At 41.6% G+C, this 18,875-nt stretch overlaps 1 pseudogene; it reads left to right on the top strand.

The window, feature by feature from the left end:
• Positions 1–233: 233 nt before the first annotated feature.
• On the top strand, positions 234–1,616 carry LOC142853108 (mitochondrial fission regulator 2 pseudogene; annotated as a pseudogene).
• Positions 1,617–18,875: the final 17,259 nt, after the last annotated feature.

The raw sequence follows: 18,875 nt of genomic DNA, 5'->3' as shown, positions 1-18,875 counted from the left end.
CTGCTAAGTGCTTGTTACAGTACACATAAGGACCTGACCTTGTTCCCCAAGACACACGCAAAATGCTCCGCACATCCCAGCACTGAGCTCGCTGGCCAGCCCCACAGTCAGCCTTGAGGGCCCAGTGAGAAACTCTGAATTGAAACACACAGGAGAGGATTTGAGAGGTGGCTCAGTGGTTAAAAGCCCTAGTTGCTCTTCCAGAGGTCTTGAGTTCAATTCCCAGTACCAACATGGTAGGCCACAACCATGCGTAAAAAGCAAGAGAATACTACCCAAGGCTGACCCATGGTCAGACGCATATATTAACACATGCACAAACAAAAACACGTAAAGGTTTGATAGATACCCACACCTTCTACAATTAGAGGTAAGATCTAAAGGGGGGGGAGAAAAAATATAAAAACACCAACAAAAAAACACCTGATACATTTGTATTTTCTTTGAAGAGATCTGATATTTTTTAGCGAAGTTGTTTAATACATGTTTGATATAAAAGTTTTAATGGCTTTTCTTACTCTGTGCCTTTGGGAAAGTAGTCCTAACAAAGATGAAAAACTAATAATGTAATTCAAGGCCCTCTATAATTTGAGAGGCAGAAGCGGCAAGCTGGCCTTGGGGGATGATCAGTCCCTCCGAGTGTGTGGGGGCCTCTGTTGACCTGGCCCTTCCAAGATGATCTGGTGGCGTGCCGTGTGGCAGGAAGGTGCCAACGAATAACATTTCCTTGAACTTAAATCACCCATGTCTCTCATACTGGATATATTAAGAAACAATGCAGGCACATTTGGTGTTCCCATAGACTGTGACCGATACTAGGAGTACCATTCATGTTACTGGGAAAACGCTTCCTTTAGAACCTTGTCGAAGACCTAATTTAGAGTTGCTCCTACACTTGAGCTCTGAGTATTCTGATGACTACGAACCTACGATTTCATCTTTTGCCTTCCATGGTGAAGAAGCCAGTTATCTCAGATTGCTACATAATATATGGAAAAAGGAGGAGGAAGGGAATCATCACTGCTCTAAGACAGAACCAGCCAGTGAGAAACTGATCTGCGAGTAAGATCTCAACAGTGAGAAAGGAAGCTGTCCTCGAAGACGAACTGACTTTTCTCAGCTCACACTGCAGGAACCACCCCAGCGTGGAAGAAATGTCAATATCAGCGACCTCTGGGCTGAGTGCAGAACCAGATCACTTTCCAGGTGTGGTACTTCCTCCTCTTCTTCCTCAGTCTTCTCTCCAGCCTCCATGTCCCCCCCCCCCCGTGCATCCTAAATCTGCACACAACATGAATAATGGGGCAAGTAAAATGAAAAGGCAGCCCTCGGGTGTTAGCAAGATGAATGGCGGCCATCGTTCAAAAAGCCAAAGGGCTAATGATGATCCAAACAGGTTGGATGCTCTAAAGGACATGAATAAGGTCAAACTTTGACTTACTGGAAGGTCACCAGGTGGTAGACCCATTCGAAAGAGAAGACAGAGTTTACAGTGGGATCCAGTGTCTTTAACATCTAATGCACACAAGCAGAAGTTTGCATTTCAAGATGATTTCAAAGAAAATAGGTCGTGGGAGTACTCTCCATTTTCTAGTCCAGACATGTCAAGGTTTTGATGTCACATTCCCTCAACAGAAAGTCAGTGACCTAAGGGAAGAACTGATACTATAAAAGCAGCTATCCAAGGAATCAGGGATGAAAGTTATGCCTACAGTTGGAAGGACAGATCCAGAAATACGCTGTGGTATTCTTCACTGCCTTCCAGAGATTTACGACCTCTGTTAGGGAGATTCAGCCATATCTTGGGACCTGTTTGGGCCAACCTGAGGAAGGGATTTAAGAATGCTTGTCCCTGGTTTTGGAAGATCTGGCAGTTAACTGGTTACTGAGGAGAGTTTGGCGTGTAGATTTCCCCCTTAATGTGAATGCTACTGAAAACGGAACATAAGCGGCAGTGATTTTCCTACTCACGCTCCTTGGATTTTGTAAGTTGGTGTGATATGGTTTATTTAGCCTTCAGCAACTTGGAGATTTTCAATGAGCAAAAAAAAAATTGATAATTTTTTTCATTAAGATATTCATAGTTTGGGGCTGGAGAGATGGCTCAGTGGTTAAGAGCATTGCCTGCTCTTCCAAAGGTTCTGAGTTCAATTCCCAGCAACCACATGGTGGCTCACAACCATCTGTAATGAGGTTTGGTGTGCTCTTCTGGCCGGCAGGCATACACACAGACAGAATATTGTATACATAATAAATATTAAAAAAAAACGTAGTCATAGTTTTAATCATACAGGAGTGAACTTTCTAAAACTTCCTGAGGTAATAATAAATGATTTTGACTATCCAGTGCTGCAAGCAGAAGGAGACTCTGGATAAGTTTTGTCCACACTGGCTGTGCACACACCTGACATGGATAAGTTTTATCCACACTGGCTGTGCACACGCCTGACATGGATAAGTTTTATCCACACTGGCTGTGCACACGCCTGACAGCTCTCTGTTACATTCGCACTTCAATGTTTGTAAATAGGTTGTACAATAAATGAATCTTTTGGGGGAAAAAAAGAATCATTTTTGAAAGAATGGCAATGTTACTGTTGCTTTGTCCATGTGATGAGTGTTTTTTTTTTCTAATCTCTTTTCTCAAATACGAGAAAGTGATCCACTTAGCAAACAAAAAAAATGTTACTCCAAATGTTATTTTTCTAAGTGTGTAGGCAAGATTACTGAAGCAGAATTCAAAAGTGGCACAAAGATATTCCTACCCTCATTTAAAAAGCTATTCTAAAACATTCACACACAGTGACTACCTTCATTATTTTAGTATAGTTTAGTTTGTTTCTCTCTCTCTCTCTCTCTCTCTCTCTCTCTCTCTCTCTCTCTTTCTCTCTCTGTGTGTGTGTGTGTGTGTGCCATCTGTCTCTGTCCATCTCTCTCTCTCTTTCTCCCTGTGGTGTGTGTGTGTCTGTCTGTCTGTGTCTCTGTCCATCTCTCTCTCTCTCTCTCTCTCTCCCTGTGTGTGTGTGTGTGTGTCTTGTCTGTCTGTGTCTCTGTCCCCCCCTCTGTGTGTGTGTGTGTCTTGTCTGTCTGTGTCTCTGTCCCCCCCCGTGTGTGTGTGTGTCTTGTCTGTCTGTGTCTCTGTCCCCCCCTCTGTGTGTGTGTGTGTCTTGTCTGTCTGTGTCTCTGTCCCCCCCCCCCCGTGTGTGTGTGTGTCTTGTCTGTCTGTGTCTCTGTCCATCTCTCTCTCTCTTTTGCCCTGTGTGGTGTCTGTATGTGTGCACGTGCACGGCTCTGGGATCAAATGCAGGGCCATATGCATGGTAAGCAAGTGCTGTACCACTGAGCTCCAGGCCCAATCCTTAGCATGAGATTTTTATTCAAGTGTGGAAGTGTGACACATCTGATTCAATAAGGTTGATCTCTCTCTCTCTCTCTCTCTCTCTCTCTCTCTCTCTCTCTCTCACACACACACACACACACACACACACACACACAATTTTGGATTCTGTCATCTCATCAATTTGTTTTCTATCCAGGAAAACAAAGGAGCAAACATTAAACCAAATAAAAACCTAAGAAGAAATGAAGGGTAGTTTAAATCCTCATCCACGACATAGATCCTTTCGAAGGCAAGGAGAGCAATGACACAGGAGAGTAGCTGCTGCCTTTCGCATCTTACCATAAATTCAGTATTAACTCCAGTGGGAGAACATAAGTCACCCACACTTTGAGAAGTCACCTAAGCTAAAATGGGTCAGATGACGCTTTCCTTCAGAAATCAGAGAGGAAAGTCTTGCATAATTTTCAAAACGGCGGTGTGGAAAGACCTGAAATGAGGACTTTATGTTAATGTTCAGGAGTTTGAGATCCACAACGCCTACACCTGGATGCCACAGCTGAGGACGCCGTGGTGCTGAATGGGCAGACAGGGCTCTTTCCTTGCCTCTCCTTAGGTGACAGTGGACAGTGAGATACAGGCATTCTTACGATTGTTCTTCTCCCGCCCACCCCCATGATAAGATCTGCAGAAATAATTTTAAATGCTGAAAGATAATTTACAGTTTTCCTCTAAGCTTTCTTTCTTCACTTCCTCTCCACTTTCTACAAGCACTAGGTATTTTTCAAGTGAATTAATCCTACTGTAAAGTATTTCTGGTTTTAATTCTTCTATCACTAGAACTCTGGTAGAAATTAATGTTCTTGATTTCTGGGGTTTTGCTTTTTGTTTTGTTTTGTTTTCTGTTTTTTTTTTTTTTACTCACTTTTGGTGTTTACTTTTCTAAAAGCTGTTTCTATGTCTTTTCACCCCCTCTCTTGAGCCCCCTTCTTTGCCTCCTCCCTGTCCTGAGAGGGATATTATAGAAGACAGAATTATAGAATTTCCCTTTTCACACCATCTCCAAATTTTACTTCAGAATCCTGTGCTTTGGAAAAAAGTAAAGCCTCGGTTAGCACATGATTAGAATATCTAGGCAAAGACTTTTCTCATAATAGACCTTAAAGTGAATCTTTGGAGTCGGGACAAACAAGAATTGCTAAGTGACACAGCCCATCCAGAGTTAATTGCAGGACAGAGGGTGCTCGAGCAAAGGAAGAAGGCACGTCACTAGGTGATTCTGGAGCAGAATCACTCTGGTTCAAGGACAAAGTACAGATAATGGGATAGCAAGCCTGTGTATGAGCCTTAAACAATAAACAAGATGCAAACCTAAGCAGTTTTGCTTCAATAAAACCACATCAAATGAGATCGTGAACATGTTTCAGAAAGGTAATGAAGCATTTTGAATTATGTGTACCTTTCAGATCTGCACCAATGGCCATGACTACCACTCCTCCACTTCTTCCTCCTCTTCAGCCGTAGGAGAGGAGAGGTGCACTTATGTAACCAAAGCAACTGTTTTAAGAGCAGGGGCTATAATAAAAGGCGCTAATAGCTAGCTTTAAGTACCGGCTTACGTAAAGAACCGAATACCTGTTTAGTGTTTTTTTTTTTTTTTACAAAATCATCCAAGCAGCTATAGCAGAAGCACATAAAAATATTTCAATAACTGCCATTCCCAAATTAGCAACATTTCAAATTATGAAAGTTGTCTTTCATCTCATATTTTTAACCTATACAGAAAAATGAAAGTCTATTTTTAAGGCACAAGTGGGTCAAATGTGTATTGTAAGCACAGTCTTCATAACAACTGGACACAGAAATTATACTATAAAAAGTAAATGTTAGGATAGAGAGGCGGGTGATCAGCCACTAAGCTGGACACCCCACTCTCTAAACCCTTGGTAGGAGGGCAAAACCCCGGGGTGCCTCCCCCACCTTGTTAAACTTCACTAGCTAGTCAGCAGGCAAGCTTCCTGCAGATAAGGTGCTCCAACACCCCCCCCCCCCCATCGATCAGACCCTGTAAGCTACAAGTCACACTCCACCCCCAAACCCACCCAATCCCCTGCGACCTCAGCAGACTGCCACTGCACAGAGAAGACCAAGAGAGACCTCAGTGGCTCCCTGAGACACAGACAGCAACTTCACAGAGCAAAGCAAGAGCAGTTCCCTAAGACACAGACAGCAACTTCACAGAACATAGCAAGAGCAGTTCCCTAAGACACAGACAGCAACTACAAGGATTGGACCAAGAGGCAGATGGGCAAGAGCTTGGTGGAAGGGACAGGAAGGAGAGGAGGAAGGGGAAAATGTAATTTGGCTTGGAAATTAATTAATTAATTAATAAAAAAAATGTAAGAAGGAAAGTAAATGTTAGCTCAGCGTGGTAGGTTACACCTGCAATCCCAGGCTGAAACAGTCACCACAAACTTCAGTTCTTGGGTTACAGAGTAAGACCTCATCTCAAAAAATAATTTAAAAAAGCTAAATAACTAAAATGAATAACACAACAGCCACTGTGAAATGTTTAACAGTTAGAACACAAGGCAAACTTGCTGGGAAGACGCTTCACTGGGCAAAGTACCTGCCACACAAGTGTGAGGACCTGAACCCCATCCTCCTCGCCCTGGTAAAATGCTGGCCCTGATGGCACACACTTTCATCCCACCGCTGGATACAGAAACAATTGCATAAATTAGTAGTGTGAAAGTCTCAATGTTTTGGTTTCCTGGAAGTCCAAAGCTAAACCCGTCATGGAAAGAGAACAAGAAAACAACCCAGATGACCCTCCCTCTAGGCTCTTGAGGTAAAATGGCCAGGGACCTTGGTTTATATAACCCAGCACTGCATCCTGCATCCGTGAGAGCTCTGCATTCCCTGTGGATTCGTGGTCAACTGGCCATGGAAGCCACGCCCAGGTGATTACCAGCAGCCCTAATTTGTACTAAATTCATGTCAAACTCCATCGACTTCTCACAAAATCCAGGGTTTAATTTAGAATGACAACTTAAAAAGACAGCAATATCATCAAATAGTTTTGAATCCTTAATTATTTGCTTGTTTTGTTTTACGAGGCAGGGTTTCTCTGTGCAGTCCCTAGCTGTCCTTGGAACTAGCTCTTGTAGATGAGGCTGGCCTCAAACTCACAGAGATCCGTCTGCCTCCTTAATTCTTATTTAATAAACTTTTGTGACTTGAATAGATCCTAAGAATAAAAGCTTATGGCTTGGTTTTGATATGACAGAGTTTGTACCGATGGCATTAAAGCCCCACTACTTCATTTTAGTCAGACATTACCTAGTAACACCCAGTGTCGATGAATTCAGTACAAAAGGGGGAACTTAAATCTCACCACACCAATTTTAGACTTTAATTAATAGACTTTAATTAATTAATAGGTCAGGAATAGATATAGTGATATATGGTGAAAGGAGTGATAACAGAAAAATTATAAGGAATGAAGCTAAATCCATATGATTCTCCTTTTCGCCAATGTCTAAATGAAGCAAGCACTCTCTTAAGTCAATGAAACACACATCCTACATCCAAGTTTTATGGACTGTGGTTGTTTGAATTAGAATGGCCCCCATAGGTTTGTACGTTCCAATGCTTAGTCATCAGGGAGTGGCCATATTTGAAAGGATTAGAATTAGAAGGTGTGGCGTTGGGGAGGAAGTGTGTCACTGGGGGTGGTGTTGAGGTTTCAAAAGCCCATGCCAGCTCCAGGTGTTCCCCAGTCCCCCTCTGCCTGTGAATCAGGATGTAGTTCTTAGCTGCATGTTCCCCACCATGATGATAATGAACTAAACTTCTGAAACTGTAAACGAGCCCCCAATGAAATGCCTTCCATGAAGAATTGACTTGGTTGTGGTGTCTCTTGGCAGCAATAGAACAGGAACATGAACAAAAGAAAGACTTGACCCTTTGAAATGTCTTACTCAGATTCTACGGATGATGGATAGAGCAGCTGATGAGGATAGAGCAGCCTTGGGGGAGATGAGCAGGAAGCACAAAGGAAGCATCCAAGACTGGCATTGGGAGACATCTGCAGGACTTGGAGGTACTTAGGAAAGCAACCTGGAAAGACTAATTTAAAAGATACCGCAGATTCTGCTCTGTGAACCTCTGCAAGTGTCAGCATCACAGACTCTACTCTGCAAACCTCTACAAGTGGACATCACAGTAAGAAGTGACAGACTCTACTATGCGGACCTCTGCAATGTCAACATCATAGTAAGAAGTGAAAAAGCACCCGGCATGGTGGCTCATTCCACAATGCCAGCATTTTGGATACTGAGGCAGGAGGATGGTCATGAAGATAGACTAGGCTACACAGTGAGTTCCAGGCCAGCATGGAACTACAGAGACCTTATTTAAAAAAAATAAATAAATAACAAAAATTAAAAAAGAAACCCAAAACAAAACCAATGGGGTAAGAATCCAGTGAATGTATATTACCATGAAAGAGTTATCTCTAGGCGAGGCTGTCCAAATATCTAGGTGGTTTTACATTTTTAGCACACGTGCTTTCTTCGACACAGTATAGGAAGCAAATTGCAAAACAAGAGAATATAATTCCCTTTCCACAATTAGGGTATGTGAATGACAACAATAAAGCATGAAAATCTAATGCCACAGTTAGGATAGTTCTATAATTATTTTAATATTTGGCTAGTTTAATTCAAAGTATGAAAATGGCCAATAAGCTGAGGTTGGGAAAAACTTAAGAAACTCTGAAGAGACAGCATAATTGAGTAGCTGAAAAGGGAGGCAGCAATAGAGCAGCAAGAATCAGAATAAATTACCCATTTATTAAAATGAAACAGTAATATCTTTAAAATGATAAATTCCTGAAATAAGCAGACAAAGGAGGCAATCAATAATTCTAACCTTAACTTTCACAGGAATAGCAAGAAAATATCCTCAGTTATCTTCCAAGCAGTCCTTAATAATACTTTTCAGAATCCATGGAAAATTCACATGTGAGAATTGTATAAATTCAGGTAATGGCCAATGATTCCTGATAAACCGTGTAATTCATTACTGCCCCAAAGCAGCGATAAGGAACGCTGATAAAGAAGCAATTCACACGTACCAGGAACATAGGGTTCATATTTAAAGATCTTAGAAATCTCTAACTTTGGGGAAGGGCACCGGGGATTGAACCATGGCTATCATAAGTGCTAAGTAAACCCCCTGCCAGTGAACTATAACCCACTCTCCCAGGTTTCAAACCTCTTGGAATTTTGAGCAGAGCAGACATTTACTCTCTCTAACCAATTTTACTGTTTCTTGTGAAAATTAAATACTATGTTTGTTGAGCCCCAAGTATGACAAGTACGATAGCATACTTGTGTGTGTTTTTATTTTTATCACAAATAATAATGATTCTTAGATAAAATCATATTTGTTATACTCAGAATGAAATATATTATACCAATGTCAATATCAAAAATCAATACTAAAGTCTAAAAAGTCTAAGTATATTGAAAAACTTCTTGAACTAAACCATACTAACCATTTCTTAGATTTTAACTTCTAAGTCTCATTGTGTGTGTGTGTGTGTATGTGTGTGTGTGTGTGTGTGTGTGTGAGAGAGAGAGAGAGAGAGAGAGAGAGAGAGAGAGAGAGAGAGAGAGAGGTGTGTGAGAAGAGCAAGCAAGTGTGAGAGAGAGGCGGTGGTGAATGGGTGTGTATGTGCAAGCGTGTGAGAAACAGAGAAAGAGAGAGGTGGTGTGTGGGTGTGTATGTGTGCACATGTGTGCGTGTGTTTACTATGGTCAGGATCAAAGTTTAATGATTTTGCTGGCCATTTTCATTATGATAGTAGCTAAAGAAAATGTTCCTCTGCCTCAGGCACATCATACAGAACCCAGAGCTCTTCCCTATGGTAGCAGATGTGTTGGAAACATACACACACCACAATTAATCACAAACTCACTTGATGCTCACGAATATAAAAGGCTTTTGAAACAGAGCTTATTTCTAGGTGCTCACGCTATATGATATTACTTCAGTTCACACCTTTGCAGACAGCACACAGCACAAGTGATGACAGCGGAAACCAAAGAGGATGATGAAAAGGGACCTGGAGAGCCACGTGTCAGATGAATGAAACACACAGGGAGACCTGGAAACGTCTTAGAGGACTTACAGCAGTGAGAGCGACCGGCCTAAAGCACCGCACATGGCGGGGAAATCGCAGCCAACTCTCCGCAGTCCTTGGACTCCAAGACTCAGTTTCCACCTCACTTACCACAATATAAAGATTAAGGTCTAAGTCAACAATTTTGCAGGAGGAAATGAATTAACAAAATAGTGATGTTATGAAGTCAAAAGTAATGTGATTTCATTAATATATTATCAGTATTGCTTTTGTTTTCCAGTGCTGGGGACCAAACCTAGGCCTCGTGTACACTAGGCAAGCGCTCTACCACTGAGGAACATCACCAGCCCTCAAGCTTCTGTTGTCTGGTGACAAGTATTTTGTTGCTCAGGTTATTTTATTGTTTTAAGATCTCTTACAAAAATTAAAACCATTTGGGGGCAATGCAGGCTGGCAGTAAAGGTCAGAGTTTATGGGTCCCATTTTCATAAAGAGTATCTAGGAATCAAAGTGAAAGACAATTATATACCTCAAATCAGGAGCCTTCCTGTGATACAAATGATCAGAATTATTCAACGTTTTGGATACAATGTGTGGAAATTTTAAATGCCAAGCTTCAGAGATGGAAGTGTCTCAGATGGTAGAACGTTTATGTAGCATACTTGAAGCCTTGACTTTGATCCTCAGGTCCACATGAACCATTCACGGTGGTGCACACTCATAAGCCCAGAACACTGTAGCTTAAAGCGGGAAGATCAGAAGTTCAAGGTTAGCTTCAGTATACAGTGAGTTCAAGGACATTCTGGCTTACATGAGAAATTAAAAAAAAAGGTATGTTAGGCTTCAAAGAGCTCAAGGTCAAATAAAAAGTGCTGGATCCTAACGAATAGGTACAGATGTTCAAAACTTTAATAAAAACTATGAAATGGCAATTAATGCTACCTACAATGATGGCTAAGGAAGAGATGGCTTTCCAAACAAATTAAGTTTTAGGTGATCAAAATTCAGTGTTTAATGTCAGTTCTAAACTGGATTTTCCCATGAATTTTAGTCGGTGGACAGGAATAGTTTGCTCTCTATTACTGAAGTAGCTGTATAAATGGCAGTTATGATTCTGAAATATGGGTGAAGATCAAATTATCACAGGGCTACCTCAGGAATATAAAGAAGGCAGCCTCTTGGGGTTGCTATAAAGATGTCTAAGAATGTGAACATTCTGAGCTATTGCAGACAGAGGAACATCACGCCCCTTTTACTGCCCATCACAAAGTTCTGCAAAGAATTAATGACCAACATGTATCACTCTTTAGTCTTCCTACCCTTCTTATGCGAACAGTTCAGCATTCTAGAGAAGCAGATACCAGGCTCTCTGGGAATAAATGATTTGATAACCAAGCGCACAATCCAGGGAAATAGAGCATGAAGTGACAGTTTTGTTGACTTGTTGCAATGAAATTTGTTACATTTTATAGAAGATAGACATGTCTATTTAAAAAAATGAATGGTTGCTGTTCTATTTACTTTTGTGATTCTGATGCAATCAAATTATCTATGAGTTGTAGAGGCGTGCGATAACCAAACGATTAACAGCAAATATCCTCAAAGCGTTCAAAGGGCCTCAGAAAAGACCTGGTTAGGGCTGAATAGACAGCTCAGTATATAATAGCATCTGCTGTGCAATCATGAGGACCTGGGTTTTAATCCCCTGCATCCAAGTAAATGCTGGATGTTGTGACAGCTGTAAACCCAGCTCTGGGAAAGCTTGGAATGGTGAAGAGACAGGCAGAGCTCCAGAGCTGCTAGCCAGCTCGCCCAGTTTATCAGTGAGCTCTTGGTTCAGAGAGATGCTATCTCAAACCATATGATGGAGAGCAACAGAGGAAGCTATCAACACTGACCTCCTGACTGCCCATAGGTGTGTGTCTGCATAAACATCAAATCCTCCATCTAACGCAGGGATCTCACTTCTTAAATAAAAGACGAATGCCTTTTCAGCATCCTTTTCCCAAGCATGTGGAGGTTCCCCTTCGTCACTGTGCCCGTCACCCTGTGCACACACGGCTGGGACCAAGGCATCACCAGCGCTCCTGCCACTTTAACAACGTTCATCCATCTTCTAGTTAAAACTTACTGCGCTTAATCATCAGTGAATTTGCCTCAGATTTAGTTTTTGTTTTCCTGTGAAAACATTAAAAAAGAAACCTCCTTAAACCATAAAATAAAGGTTCATATAGGCCTTTTTCATGTTGAGGCAACATTTTTAAAAAATCTATTATTTAACATTTAGTCAGTATCCTGGTCACCTATACTTGGGATAGTGATTTAGGCTATGGCCAGTGGAATATGGCATTATAAATTCCTACCTGGAGTTAATTTCTTTTAGTTGTCATTCACTTAAGCCTCAAGTCTATCATACTTTTTAAATGTTATTCTTGTTTACGCTCTTTGTCACATAGCTGCTGGTGGGAGCCCATGTCTGCAGCACTGGCTTATAGATGCGAGTGAAGCCATGACAGTTTTAGAAATTAATCAAGCTTGTAAGTAACGTAAATAAAGAATGTTAAGAATTAGTTGATAATCAGAGTTGAGAAACAACGGAGAGGGTAAACGCGGTTGGCAAGGTGCTCCGAGGCTCTGAAACAGTCTGTGTCTGAGGAAGGAAGGGTCACCTACACCAGCAGTTATGAATGGAAAGACGTGTAAAACCGCTCAGAATAATTTGCTGAAGATGAATATACTTGTCGGCAGTGTTCTGGGGCTTAATCATTTTTATTACTTCTCCTATTTTGTCGGCAGCGCTTAGGTACCAGGCTGACATAAAAGGAGCTCTGTCTTCCAGATGTCCTTTTGCCAGAGGTTTGAGGAACAGAGTATTCTCTCTGTGACATGCAGAGGATACAGCCACAGTCTCCCAAATTTCTGTCTCATAAATTCCTCTCTACTTTGTTATTCATTTGCACCCTCAGGTCTTTCTGACCATTTGATGACTTTCGGCCCTCATTCCCTTTGAATTCCCATTTCCTTTTATTGTTTTCCTCCCAGTGCAGCAGCTTCTCCTCCGGAGAAGGGGCAGACCCTCACCCCCGCTATTTCCATCCATCTTCCTCGGTGTTCCTGCTACCTCTTCATTGCTTTAATGCCCCTTGCTACTTGCATCACCTCCTAATTTAATAGCACCTGTGAGTTTCATTAACATGCTTTTTACTCCGTTTTCTCCATCATTAATGCAGCAGCCATATAAGACAGGACGTAACGCGGATCCCGGCAGCACCTAGATACATTCCCCGACTTGATACATTGCCATTTATCGTTTATCAATATTTTTTATGGTTCTTTAGCCAGTTTTGAGTCCATGTGACTCTGCTTATAACCAGGATAATTTGAATTAATCGTGCGCAGATGTCAAGAGGCACTGCATCAAATTCTTTGTTGAGTTTGAGCAACACTATACCTACCATCGTTTTGGGATTGTGGGTATGAATTGTATCTAGAAATGTTCCAATTTTAGATCTTTACAATTCCAGCCACTTCTGTATATGTACTTCTCTTTTAACATTTGTGCCATTATTTTCTCGTGAATACAAATAAAATAATGATGTTTTCTGTATTTCTTGTTGTACACGTGTGCATGCCCATACACACTTGCACAAACACACACGCTCATGTAGAGGCCAGGGGAGGCCTTGGACTCCATTTCTCAGGAGCTATCCACCTTTACTTTGGAGACAGGGTCTTTCACTGAGGCCTGGGGTTTGCCAATTAGGTTTGGCTGGCTGGCCAGTGAGCGTCAGGATTCTGCCTGTCTCTGCTTCCCTGGTGCTGGGACTCCAAGCACACACCCCAGTGCCTGGCTCTTTCGCACAGGTGCTAGCAATTGAACTCGGGTTCTCATCATGCTTCCACGACAAGCACTTACTGAGGAAACATCTTTTTAACTTCATCATTATTTTAGCTTAGCAGAAAAGTTACAAAGAGAGCAGAGCTCCCTCATTCCTTTCCCCCATCCCCTTGAGAATCTTACAAAACCAGTGTAAGTTCATGGGAATCAAGGCGTCAACAGAATAATAGTAGACTGCCATTAACTAGAGACTTCTTCCTGTTCTCTTTCCCCTTCAACTTTTTTTCTGTGCCATCACGTATAGTGGCCTTGTCTGCCTGGTTTCCAGTGATCTTAGACACTTTCTCAGTTCCCCCTCTTATTACTGCTATAGATTGATTTCTTCTGCTCCCCTCAAAATCTGTATGTTGGAGTCTAATTCCAGCAGTATTTGGAGGTAGAGCCTCCGAGAGTAGATGATGTCATGAGGATAGCCTTCGTGAACGGCATTGTCACCCTTCTTAAAGAGACCGCAGAAAACCCCTTGACCACTGCCAGTCAAATGAGGTCATGGCAAGAAAGCCAAAGAGCCAGGAAAGGGGCAATCATCAGATGCTGAGTCTGCCGGGGCCTTGACTGTGAACTTCCCACTCCAAGAACAGTAAAGAAATAAGTGTTAATGAGCCACCCACTACATGGTATTGCCATAGCGTGTGGCAGCCCTGAAAGACCAAAACGCAGTGACCTTGATAGTTCTGAAGAGCGCTAGTAGCTTTGTCCACGATTACACATAGTGTTGTGCCCAGATCGCAGGGACCCCCAAAAGACCACCATGGAGACTGAGTCCTGCATGGAAAAGCAACGAGCTCTACTTTCATTCGTTTGAGCTTAGACTCTGTGTGTGGCCAACACATTGGCATGATCAGAGAGCCCCGAGCTCAGCTGGGGTTGGGTTTTTATAATAGCAGAGGTTGGGGTGAGGGATTTCTAAGGTTCAGGACCCCTGATTGGCTGACATTTGTCTAGGGGTGCCCTAGTGGAAGGGGCTGTGCTAAGGGACATCAGATGATCCTTTCTATAATGTTGGAACGTTAGAAATTTCCTTTGGAATGTGAGGTACTCTCCCTTTGGATGACCCCTTCCTGGGTAGTTTCAGTTGGTTGTCTTTTCTGGAACCAGGTACCCTGAAACTCAGGCCTCTATTGAGCTTGTCATGGCTGGTCCATAAATTAGCACAAGAATTATGGGAAAAAGTACCACCAAGGCACAACAGCCTTCTCACTGCACCTCTCTGGAAGGGTTTGGTATTAACCTACCCACCACTGATGACGTAGTTGGGGCCCTGGGTTAGGTGGCTTGCCTGTTTTCTGTTTCCATACTCTATTCCGTGCAGTCTCGGGGGAGGCATTACAACACTACCGAGAGCCTGAAAACCCGTTCCTAGAGCACACACCTGTAATCTCGGCATCCCTCGGCGATTTCTGGGTATTCTTGTGTCTCCGCCACCCATCTCGCCGAGGGAATAATTAATCCTTTAATGAGATAATATAAATTTCCTTCCAGAATCCTCACCCCTTAGTGTAGTACCTACAAGTTGACTTTGAGTCTGCCTACCTTTCTGAGTGAGTATACAAGGAGCACAGATATAAAGAATTTCAGAGTTATGGAAACTGAAAATGTCAAAAGAGAATGGAAATCCTATGATTGAAAGGATTTTTTTCTTAATCAGAAAGAAAATGACTCAGTGGAACTGGCAGAAGACTGGCTAGTGTACAAGAAAGTATCAGTGAATTTGAAGGCAATTCAATAGAAATTATGTAAATTGAAGCACATAGAAAAAAAGACTGATGGAAGAGAACAGATTCTGGAGGGCACGTGCACTCAAGATTAAGAATCTAACACACTTACATTGGGTATTTCAAGGGGAAACAGATAATGGGGGACATGAAACAAAACATTTACTGAACCATTGCCCAAAAATCCAAAGCATTAAAAAAAATAGCATAACCATAGTACATTAAAAACACAGAGCAAATCCCGAGCAGGATAAATACAAATCCACAGCTGGGTGCCTCCAAGTAAAACTATGGAAAACCAGAAAACCCTTCACAGGTGCCAAAAGTTATCCAGGCAACAATACCAGTGACAACCGACTTCTGACTGGAGACAAGGAATGAAACACAGCAGTAGAACAACTTTCAGATGATATTTAAAAATCCTCACTCTAATAAAATTCTACAGCCGAGAAAAGTGCGTTTCCAAAATGAAGGTGAAAGAGTCATTTTCAGAAAAATGAAAGCCAAGAAAGTGTGTTACTGACAGCCTTAACCCACCCCACCAAAAGAAAACTGCTAAAGGAATTCACTAAAGAGAAAAGTATATCGGAAGTCAGAACAGTGGGAAGACACGGAAAGCACTGGAATAGTCGATCCTTACCTTTCGTTATTAGACTACCAAAACAGTGGACCCCAAGACATCAGAATTGTCCCAGGAATCTCACACTGAGAGCAGAGAAAACATCATAAAAGGTTGGGCCGCCTGGTAACTTAGTTCTCCATACGGTAGACAATGATGGGTCAATAGTGGGTGGGACCACAGAACTACCTAGCTAGGGTAACTCTGGTCTACTACTTGAATCTTGACCTCATTTCAAGACCCCAAAGACTGGCTTGGAGGACTGCTGGATCTCTTTATCTTCTCTGCAAGGCTACCACATTGGATGGAGCTCCCTAAACCAGCATAATCCCTAACTACATTCTAAATACTAATCTTCATATTTATAGATAAGTATAGTCCTTACCTCTCATCAAGGAAACTTCCTTTTGCAACAGACAGAGATCATTGCAGGAAACTACAACCAATCAAAATGTAGAATTGTAGAGCCCAGTTCTGTTGGGTCATAACTCTGGCATCTAAGCTTCAGAAAAAAAAATTGAAAGAGAATATCAAAAAGATTATAAGAGCCAGGGGATCAGAGAGTTTGCTGTAAGGTTGTATCTCCTAGTAGGGTCAGCTGCTACACCCATACAAAGTCTCAACAACATGACTGCCTACACTGGAACTGAGCAAGGACAATGACAATAGGCATGCTAATGTAAATGGGAGAAAGATCACAGGGCCTTGACCAGACAAGAAACAAAGGACTACAAGTAAGGATGCACAGAACAGGAGAAATCATCTTTCTAGAGAAGCGCACACCCATTGCTTATCTAATACCAAATGGCCAGTCTAAAAACACACATACAAATAACATAATTTAGACTGAGCAGGTTATACATGTGTGTACGTGTAACAACAAGCATTAAAAAGAGAGGCCATGAATTTGAAAGAGAGCAAGGAAGAATATATGGGAGGTTTTGGATGGAGAAAAGGGAGGGGAATTATTTAATTATATTATAATCTCAAAAATAAAAGAACCAGGGGGCTGGAGAGATGGCTCAGCGGTTAAGAGCACTGATTGTTCTTCCAAAGGTCCTGAGTTCAATGCCCAGCAACCACATGGTGGCTCACAACCCCCTGTAATAAAATCTGGTGCCAACTTCTGGCCTGCAGGGACACATGCAGGCAGAACATTGTATACATAATAAATAAATATTTTAAAAGAGTCTGTTAGGACAGCATATAAAAAATAAATAAAAGAACCAATAAAAATAATGTTGAACTAGAATTTTTTCAAAATGCTAGGTGAAATTTTTTTTCTATTTAGTTGTTATGTATATGACATTGTACTGGGCACGTCACCTCTATTGTTTTAGTAAAGTAAATCTCTCAGACAGATGCCCATTTAGCAAATAGAGATGCTGTTTCTGTAATATCACCCAGAGTAAATAATACAGCTGAAAATGAAATACTGTATTACTTCAATGTCAGATCTTATAAAGCATTTCTTGAACTTCAGGCTCAATTTTATTTCATTATTAGTTTTGCACAAAGATATTTTAAACTCATTATTACATTGTATTAGACAGTGTTAATTTCCTGGCATTGCCCTTAGATCTGAAAACCAGTTTTAGAGGAAACATGAGACTATGCCAACTCAACCAAGAGTATTGGTAACAGCGTTCTGCCTTTGGTAGGGAAACTCTTACTTCAATACAGAGCTTTGCACTGCAGGCTTCGGAGGGAGGAATCACTCTGTCAGGTCTGCCTCTGCTGGGATCCGTAGGAAGGTCACCTTTGACTAATGGGAACTCTCAAGTGTACTATCAGTTCTGTTCACAGTGACTGTTAATCCTAATTGCAATTATAATATGCTTAAGGGCTCACTTAGAAATCACCAATTACTAAAAATAAACAAATGTTTACAGAGGGTTTGACTAACTACATTGGAGTACTGTGCTAGCTGAGAGACACACAGAAGAAACACAGGCTATGAAGCATTAGCTGAGCAAAAGATATTGGCCTTCACCTTGTAATTCTAGCAGTTGGGTGGTGGCGGCAGGAAGATCAGGAGTGCAAGGTCTTTCTACACAGGGAGTTCAAGGACAGCCTAGAGCACCTTAGACTGAGCAAGAGAAGTCCTGAGTGAATGTGTATGGACATGAGCACAACAAATATCTATGCAGGAATATATACATAAATAAGTAAACTATCTATACACATATATGTATAGACACACACACATATATATTTTATAGACATAATTCTTTCTTTTTTAAAGACAGGGTCTCTCTGTGTAACAGCCCTGGCTGTCCTGGAACTCACTTTGTAGACCAGGCTGGCCTTGAACTCACAAAGATTCCCCGACAGCCTCTGCCTCCCAAGTGCTGGGATTAAAGGCATGCGCCACCACCGCCCAGCCAGGGCTATCTATTTTAAGGATGTTTTAAAAGCACAGCTGTTGTTTTCTCCTAGCTTCATAAAATTAGAGAAATAATACTTAATCACTAATAACGATTCTTAGTAAGGGTAGCCTAGATGGTACAAGACATTTGTTCTCATGTTATCAAGAATCTCCACATGATGGCTTCCACTGCTGTCTCCATTCCAGATGCAGAAACTGAGCTAAGTGAATGGAAAGTACACAAAAGTAAAAACTTACACGGCTGGTATTTAACATGGAAGTCTGTTTCTAAAAACCTTTCTTTTTAATGTATTTGTGATTGACTGCACTGTCTTCTATGTAGGTGTCTGTGGCAGTCAAAAGAGGGCATTGGATCTTGGTCCAGCCCTGGATCTGGACTTCCAGGCGCTTTCAGCCATCTGATATAGGTTCTAAGAGCCAAACCTGGGTGCTTTACAGGAGCTCTTAAGGGCTGAGCTGTCTCTCCAGGCCCTGAAGTCTACTTTGCCATTATCAATGCTGACAAATTCATTAAATTTTGCCCACATTGAGAAAGAATTTAGAACACCTATAAATACCTCATCTATATAGAAAATATTCTCCTCATTTTATAACAATTAGGCAAAAGCAAACTTTGATATTTTAACTTTCTTGAAACATTAAGTAACTCACTGAAGATATCAGTAACCCACTCTACAGCAGCCCCAAGAAACTTCAACCTCTAGAATGTGATTCACAATACTTAGCCCTCTGTGCAGATTTCCATTTGCATATTTTCAAAGTCTGT

Source organism: Microtus pennsylvanicus, chromosome 6, assembly GCF_037038515.1.
Source record: "Microtus pennsylvanicus isolate mMicPen1 chromosome 6, mMicPen1.hap1, whole genome shotgun sequence".
NCBI lineage: Eukaryota > Metazoa > Chordata > Mammalia > Rodentia > Cricetidae > Microtus > Microtus pennsylvanicus.
This window is presented reverse-complemented; position numbering and strand designations above follow the sequence as displayed.